Source organism: Amphiura filiformis, chromosome 18, assembly GCF_039555335.1.
Source record: "Amphiura filiformis chromosome 18, Afil_fr2py, whole genome shotgun sequence".
Lineage (NCBI taxonomy): Eukaryota > Metazoa > Echinodermata > Ophiuroidea > Amphilepidida > Amphiuridae > Amphiura > Amphiura filiformis.
Window position 1 is genome coordinate 61,985,970 of NC_092645.1, and position 9,625 is coordinate 61,995,594.

Below are 9,625 nucleotides of genomic sequence, written 5' to 3' on the forward strand. Positions count from 1 at the left end.
AATCATCCCCAAGTCAACGAGGTTTAAGAAAGTTCTCTCATTGTTAATTGTTGGTTATGCATACCTGTACAAAATACAATGCCTGGTAACCCACACCACTTGAACAGGATTTAGCAAAAGCAAACAAAGACTAGAGCTATTAAAAGTTCTATAGCCATCTAAGGTAGAAGCTTATTTATCCACTTCGACAATAGGATTATTGATTAGTTTTTGACTATCAAAATGAGACAGATGTCAGGCCAACTTAAGTTACCGATGAATACGACCTTCAAAAATGGGGGCGGGGTCAAAAGAACGAGAAATGTGGAATCATTGGATAGCACACGTACTGCAAAGGTCACTTGGCAAAGTTGAAGCTTTGTAAATTGTAAAATTGAAGTTGAACTGAGTAGACGGGCCAAATTTTGAGTCAAATCCCGGGTCGGGACAACAGGTGTCAAGTTATTTCACCATTTCCAAAGAAGTAGTTTGGCTCCCATAAAGGTGAGAATTATTTAAAACAAATATAATTGTGATACGACACAAAGTAGGCTAACCTGTGCATGTTATTCCATCTCCATTGTAACCGGCATTACATGCACATGTGAAGGAACCAACGGTATTGGTACATGCAGCCTTTGCGCCACAGTTATCAGGACTCAAAGCACACTCATCAATATCTGTACAACAAATTAATAGGTATACAAAACACAGATTTCAAGGTGTAATCAAAAGAAATGTAAACCGGATACTTGTTCTCTGTAACATAATTCAATTAAAACTCAATAATGCTTGAATACCCCCTTCGTACATATTGTGTAATATTGTACACATGAACATCTATTGCACCATGCGTGCCAGTGGAAGCCTTTTACCGTAAAGTGGGATGACTTTGGACAGTGGGGTGACTTTGGACACGCATAATAGGACAGGGTTGCTTGATATAAATCACTTTTTTTTTAAAAAAAATCATTTATTTGAATTTAAATCAATGCTTTTTTAGAAAAAAAATTATTGATTTAAATTGAGCAACCCTGTCCAACATGCGTGTCCAAAGTCACCCCACTATCCAAAGTCACCCCACTTTACGGTACTGCAAACAGTCACCAATAATTTTTATTGTGTACTCATGCTCATGTGCTATCCTCCCGTGCAAAGCGTCCTCGCCTAGCTGAATGTCACTTTTCACAATCTAAGAGGGCACCACCCTCTACAGCACTTTGCCAGAAGAAAGGTACATTCCCTCTTTAATTTTTATATGAGATAACATTGTAGACAAGCTAAATTCTAGTCAGCATGGCCAGGTGTAAGTGTAAGACCTGTAGAACACATGAAACCATATTTTTGATCAAATGCGTGGTATAGAATCTTTTTAAATGGTTGTACACAGTGTGTCTCACTTTGTAAATATTGTGTTCAGTTGTACACAGTGTGACTAATCTTATCAATAGATTATCAATAGATCAATAGAGTTATTTAGTGTATTTGTAAACCATTATAAGTAATTTGTAACTCTTTTGTTAATATTTCCATTCAGTTTATAATTTGCTCTGTATCCTTTTTTGACAATACCACTCTGTTGGCCTATTAATACAGAGAACGTCATGAGTAACTGGTCAGTGTCCGGCAAGGCCAGCAGAGCTGGCATATACACCAATCCGAGAAGCGTTTACTGTATTTGGCCCTCTATTGACGGCAACACAGATGTACCAGAGCGGGAGATTTAATTCGTAATTCAATACTCATGATTGTGTATTGAATATCACTGTTGTATACAATTCCCGGGTACAATTCTGTATAGCACACAATAAATAATGGATGGAACCCCCGACCTCGGGACACCGCAGTTTTACATCGGGGACACCGCAGTAATGGCGAAGTCGGATAGGTGTATAGTATTTGCTCGTGGGCAACTCAACCCAAACCTCCACGTGGTGCACACCGACATCGCCCGTTTAATAATTACATTATACTACCAGAGACACTGAAATGAATACACGGGATCGATACACGTAAATGTGCTATGCACGATTGATATTCAAACGATAAATCTTTGGATACCGGGGTGGAAAATGATGAATATCTCCCGTAAATGATTTCGTATAAAGAAACCAGATGTGGTTCCTTGCACTTGAATATATATTTTGAACAGATATGATAGTCGTTAGTTTGCGCTTTGAGAGAGTAGCTTGCGTCTTGAGCTGAAAAAGTGACCAAAAGTCAAGATTTTAAATAGCGCAGCGTAGACCCTCGTGGAGGTAGTCTCGGGCCAGACTGTATGTGGCTATCACGAACATACAGGATCGACGAGTGTCAGACCGACTGACACAAACTGGCTGTGTAGGAGACTATCGTAGAGACAGTCTACAGGGTGTATCAAAATTAAGTATACAGTTTGAAAAAGGCCGCTAGATTAAACAGTATGAGGTCTTTGGTCAAAATTCTTTAGTTCATAACTTAATCAACATCTTCTCCTCCTACAGCTGCAAAATCTCCGGCGTGTGTCTATTAACAAGGATTTGGTGGCTACTTTTGTGAGTCGAGTACAAAAAGCAGTTGCGCGAAGTCAATTGGGTTTAAATGCCCGGTGCTTGTTATTGTTGTGCAGCCAAGAAAAACATGCAGGTGTACAGATCATTTGTCCTCGTTGTTAGGGTTCTAATCTTGTGTATGCGTGAGTTACATAACACGTGACTTTTGGTAAATCTGGGCAACTATCTCCTTACATAATTATGCTAGGTTTTACTTGACAAGGAGAATAGCAACATTAAAATGGATACTCCACAGTACACGCCAGAGCAAAGGGCCTTCCTTGTTGCAGTGTACCATCGCACCCAGAGTCCAGCAGAAGTGCTTCGAAGATTCCGTCAGCAGGACCCACATGCACGCCCCCCTTCACGTAGCCCTATTTACAAAAATGTAAAAAACGGGAACGAGTCGTAATCTGAACAGAGAACATTGTGGTCGCCCCCGAACTGGAAGATCTGCTGCTAATATCCTAGCAGTCCGTAACACTCTTCAGGCGGGGCAAGCAGGAGGTCAAATTAGCTGCCGTCGAAATGGACTTGGAATACCATCTGCAACCTTTAACAGAATAACTCGTTTATGACTTATCAGGCGATAAGGAGACATCAACTTCAGCAACCAGATCACCCGGCAACGTCACACTGTGTTCTGTCAGTGGCTTCTTGCCCGTCCTCTACGTTGCCTGGAAGATTTCATCATTGGCGATGAAGCAGAGTTTGCATTAAATGTGTTCACAAGTCCTCCTGCAGACCTTGATGAACTTCAGAGACGCATAATTGCACAATTTGACATTCTCAAGCAGGACAGACCTCTCATTAGACGTGGTTTGAACGCCGTGTTGAGAAGAGCCGAAATCTGCATACAGAAGAATTGTGGGCATGTGGGAGACTAAGACTAAAACTGTCAATAACTGTAAACAGTAAAGAAAGTGGTGAGACTTTCTTTGTGATTTGTATGCTGTTTTGATTTTAATTGACTTCGCGCAACTGCTTTTTGTACTCGGTTTACAAAAGTAGCCACCATATCCCTATTATTGGTCACACGCCAGTGATTTTTCAGCTATAGGAGGACAAGATGTTGATTAAGGTATAAACTAGAGAATTTTGACCACAGACCTCATACTTTTTAATCTAGCGGCATTTTTCAAACTGTATACTTAATTTTGATACACCCTGTATAAGCAGATGACAATGGCGAATGTATGCTCTCTGACCGTATAGAGGTCAGTCACAGGCTAATGTCATTAGCCTTAGTCGTATGTCCTTCTGCCCACTATGCATTTAACAACTATTAAACAGGTGGGAACACAATGGCCATCCGTGGCTGTGGATCCAACCTACCATGGCATTTTCTGCCATGAAGATATCGGGGCGATGACACTGTGTGGTGTCGGGTGAGTAACGCAAACTTGGGTTCTGGGTAACAGGCTTGGATGCGAGGAAGTCAAGCCAGCGGAGGATCATGTACAGTTTTGACCCCGTTCTAGCCCTTCCTCGACTGACTCAACCTGGTGTGGCTCTGAAGACATACCGTTTGGTTTTTTACCACGTCTACAAAAAAAATAAATTTGGATTCATCGTACGTGCATATACAGCAAGAGACATACAACGAGGCATGAAGAATATAGGAAATAACAAGATGCAGCGAAGCAGATAATTACGTATTGTGACTGAATGAAGATAAACAGGTGCAATTTGACAAAGGAGTGAGTATTGGCGCAAATAACCACAGTAGTTGAATGCGCCATACAAATCTACAAAAAACAAATAAACAAAACAAAAAAGTAACTGGTCAGTGGTGGGCCCGAGTAACAAAATTGTTCTCAGAAATCAAGTGTATCAAGTGTGATGTCTTTTTCTGTCTCCCCAAAGACAAGAATTGTTTTTTAGCATTTAATACCAAAATAATGACAGTTAAGAGCCTACAGATATAGACTTTTCCGTAGTCTTTTTTGCATACTCTGACCATTACATTTAAGCATAAAACTCTGATTTATATTGATTTGTGTGCAACTGATAGATTTTCAAATCTGTATCTGATCTTTTCAGTCACAACACTCCCTCTGTTTGTTAGCTTCCCAAGTGGACTACTGACCTTGCCTTGCGGTTAAGATTTTTAACACGGGACTCTATGGAGAGTTAGGCCAATTTCTGGCCTAACTAAAATTGGCCATGATGTAATGCATCTTTAAATGGATCTGCCATGTGATTGGTCGCCCATATCTCGCTATTGTTTAAATCTTCCGGGCCCACGCCATTACACAACTATCTGTGGTATTTGCGACGCTTTTGTGTTGACGCGAAAGTTAATCTCTCATCAAACATCTAGCGCGTCTTGTACTATACCATGCTTAGTACTTGTGGTTAATGGACTGATAAACAAGTATGCTTGACTGTGTGTTTTAGAGCGCAGTCCCGGGGTAAAGTTCTGCTTAAAATTCAAAGTCCATAGTCGGATATTCGGGGTTCGCTATCAATAAACTGGTAGATTCCAAAATCAGAATTGTTCAGTATTAAAGTGAGCCATTATAACTATGCAAGATAATGTTGCATTCAGTTACTTTTATTGTCACTAATTATCTGATATTTTTAACTCTTTATGACCATTTTACTATTGAATACTTTAATTTTAATAAACATCAATATAATTTTGAGTTCAACGAAATGGGTTCATCATGACTAATAATACCATATTTAAAAAAAAATTCGACTATGGCATAGTCCACTACAGATACGGACGTATGAAGACAACAGAAAAAGGAAACAAAGGGTTAAAATGTGTTGCTTTACACATGTTACCAAGTTTTACTGTCATTGCTTAGTCATAATGTGTACAATTGTATCCAAAAAACATTAAAAATTTCGCCACCTCGTCACAATGTGTACTAATCGTAGACAGGCCCTAATTTACATATTTTTTTCGCACATCACTATCCATAATAGTTATAATAAGCATAACAACTACTTTTTTGATCGAGCCATCTTCCTTCGTGTCCGTAGGGGTATATACATTTAAATTGGCTTTCCTTGTCATCATATGTGATGCGATCAAGCAAAATCAGTCGGAACTCGGAAATATTGATTTTGAGATATAGCCAAACAAAGGGACTATTTCCTTTTGTTTCCTTTTGTTTTGGAAACTCGTTAATTGTTCATATCTTTGGAACTGGTTGTTCAATTTCAATGTGGTTTTCTGTAAAATCCAGCTTTGGAAATGCTTTTTTCTATCCTATAAGAAACTGAAAATTAAATATTTCCGAGTTGCGACTGATTTTGCTTGATCGCATCACATATGGTATCAAGTTTGATTGATCACTTCAACAATATTGGCACTGAAATTAATTTATGTTTAAAAGATTGAAACGCACTGTTTCCAAAAAGACTCGTTTGACTCGTTTATAAGTGACAATTATTTGAAATGAATGGTTATATGACACAAAATAGACTAACCTGCGCATGTTAGTCCATCCCCACTGTAACCATCATTACATGCACATGTGAAGGAACCAACGGTATTAGTGCAAGTAGCATTATCGTCACAGTTACCAGGACTTAAAGCACATTCGTCAACATCTGTAAAAAAATCATGGTGTAATCAAATGAAAATAAACCTGATACTCTGCAACATGATAAATAACGCTTACTACATTTAAATCGGCTTTCCTTGTCAACATCATGTCAACATCATGTATCATGTATTCGCTTTGAAGATGACACTCGCTAGAGTTCCGAAAGCTCGGCCCTCTGAAAAGGACTTCTCTATGGAAAGATTAAATCTTCCTCACCATGTATCAAGTTTTAGTGATCACTTCACATATAATGGTACTCAAATGAATTTATTTTCCAAATTTAGGGCAATCATAGTGAAATATTTCGATAGAAATTCCCAAAAAGTAGTTTGACTCGCGTATAGGTGACTATTATTAGAAATAAATAGAATGTTGATATGGTACAAAATGGACTAACCTGTGCATGTTACTCCATCGCCACTGAAACCGGCAATACATGCACATGTGAAGGAACCAACAGTATTGGTGCAAGCAGCATTAGCGTCACAGTTATCAGTACTCAAGGTACATTCATCACCTGTACAAAAATGTCCGTAAGTCACCATATTAGGTAAACATAGATTTTTAGGTATGATCAAGAGGAAAGTAAAAATGTTTCTTATTAATCTGAAACATCTTAAATCTTCAATACATTGGCTTTGCTTGCCAACATAATGTTATTTGCTCTGGATATCATATTATTAACCTGGGCGTCCAATTGAAGACCTGAGTGCAAGAAAACCGTAAGTCCATATTTGGCATTTTGAGATATGATCGTTTAAACTTAAAAAAAAATATAATTTTGACACTTCTCAGGTACAAGGGTATAGGCAAGAAGAACCATTTTGTATATCAACCAAGTAAATATCTGTAAAATTTATCGATATTGACCGATTTATCGTTTTTTGACTTACGGTCTTCTTGCGCTCGGATTGAAATAAAAGCTTATAACTCAAAACCGAATGGAGATGTTGGAAATATTTAACCATATTGGTAATCTATGTGCAAAGACGAGCAATGTGACACCTTGTTCGTTGAATTTGAATGTTGTTTTAAAATTTGACCTCAGTTGACCTTTAACCGGAAGCTCAAAATATATGATAAACTATATATTTCCGTAATCGTTGTGATGAGATGAGTAACGTGACCCCTATGGGGAAGGTGCCAAATGTCTAAAAACATTGTCAAAAATTTTGTCTTCAACCAATAACTTCAAAACCACCTGTAACTCAATGTCAAGTGGACAGTCTTCTTGCGCCCACGTCTTCAATTTAAGTTATTTGTGTCAATTTTTATCTGCTGGTGCCACTTACGGGGCTCAGTTTTTTGGAGAAATCTAATTCTCTGAGCATGATAACCTAGCTTTAGTAATCCCATTTTGAACCTTGTTACGTAACCTGAATGGTTGACTACTATATGAAATATACACCCCTGTCATGCCTGTGGGGAGATTAACTGCATGTCTTTCATAGGGGGTGTATGGGTTTCAACTGGAATAGCCCATGATGATATCACATTTTTTATAGTCTTCTTTTCATCTATTGCCTTATTAGGCTTTTATTTTTGAGTAGACGAATCTTCTTACTGCAATATGACGTGCGGTTGAAGAGGTCATCAAGTATGTATTTTTTCCAATTTTGGTGCATGGTGAGTTGATGTGGGTCATCCACAAACCACAGATCACCATCGTTATCCCTTCTCGGGCAAGGTTTAGCTACAGGTGCTACCACGCGTTGACAAAGACATATTTCTGCAAAAGGTAGAGACCATGTCAAAGCGCCGCCTCTTGATGGATCCTGTCTTTTTTCCAGAACGCAAAGGTGGCTCTGCACCACACACAGATAACCTGTAAATAAAGGAAACATTAATTGCCACCCAAAACTGCATATCATAATAAATTTATCCTCTAATACTTTTGGTTTAGCAGTTTCATAGTTAAATGTAAAGCGTTGAAATTTATGGGGAAAATATAGGTACGTCGAAGTAAACTTTGTATGTTAAAAAAAGGAAGTGCATTAAAAGAAACTTGAATTCTAGTCGCATTCTGTCTGGGATGTTCATTGTGTGTTCATTTTTAACATACAGTATTAAGCCAAAAAATTAAGGTACCAGTTGTGTTCACCCCTGTATATCCTATCTACAAAAAAAAAACGTTGACAACGTAAAGAAATCAGCAAGTTAAAAAAAAACCACCTCGGCTCACTTTTTGAAACTTGGTCCCATTTGTAAAAGGTACTGATTTAAATATTTATATTAATCTAAAACATTTCCAGAAGTGTTATGTATCTTTAATGTGCAGATATTAATTTGTAAGCTTTCTGGAACGACCTGAAAGGTTATTATCTTGTTCTTGCATGGTAAGCCAATATCCTATTGTGTTTTGTTTTATAATAATCATGATTAATGATTGAATTAAACGAATAACAAGCAAGCTTGTAATCTTGTTTGAAATCTTGAAATGTTTAATCTTCTGTTGAAATAAAATAAAAACATTTGCTGTTGGTGTTCAAAATGGGACCAAGTTTCAAAAAGTGAGCCGAGGTGGGTTTTTAAACTTGCTGATTTCTTTACGTTGTCAACGTTTTTTGTAGATTTCTTTTCTTTTGATGAATATAGCCAAGCAGCTCCAAGCTTGGAAAGTCATCAGGTTACGAAGTGCTCCATAAAACGAATAAAACGAAAAATAGATGTTTGAATTTGCTATTCTTGATTCATGACAATAAATAATGAAACAAAACTTTATCAGTCGTTTATTTTTAAAACTTGCTCGTCACGCGTGACTGTAAAGTTACGAGGCATACACAATGATCAATATACATTTTAATATACTTTAATTATTCAAGGCAACGTAAATATGTAAAGAAAATGTAAATATGAACAACACACACCCAATGTTGACAATACCAGAGAGACACAGAGAGTAAGTCCGATTTAGGCCTACTTCAAGTCGGAACTGGTAAATGCGCATAAGCGTCTAAATACCCCGACTAGGTAAGATAGTCGTGTTTTAATGTTTGTGGTTCTTTGTAGCCCTGCGGGGCAATCTACTTGGCTATCCGAATTTCGCGGTTTGTGGTTCTTTGTAGCCCTTCGGGGCAACCTAGTTGGATGTTCCTTTTAAGCGGCGGTTGTCGGCGATCTTTCGAGGTTTGTGGTTTTCATCAAGCCTTGCCATCTATCGGGAGCTAATTTATAGTTTAAGATTGTTGGATATCCATATTTCGTGGTTTGTGGTTCTGTGTAGCCCTGTGGGGCAATATAGTTGCAAATCCAAATTTCACGGTTTGTGGTTCTTTATAGCCCTGCGGGGCAATATAGTTGGATATCAATATTGAACGGCAGTTGTTGTTGATCTTTCGCGGTTTGTGGTCTTAATTTGTTGGATATCCATATTTCGCGGTTTATGGTTCTTTCTAATCGATAAGCCTGCAGGCAATCTAGTTGGATATCCAAATTTCGCGGGTTGTGGTTCTTTGTAGCCCTGCGAGGCAATATAGTTGGATATCCCTATTAAGCGGTGGTTATCGGTAATCTTTCGTAGTTTGTGGTTTTAATTTCCCTCATCAAGCCCTG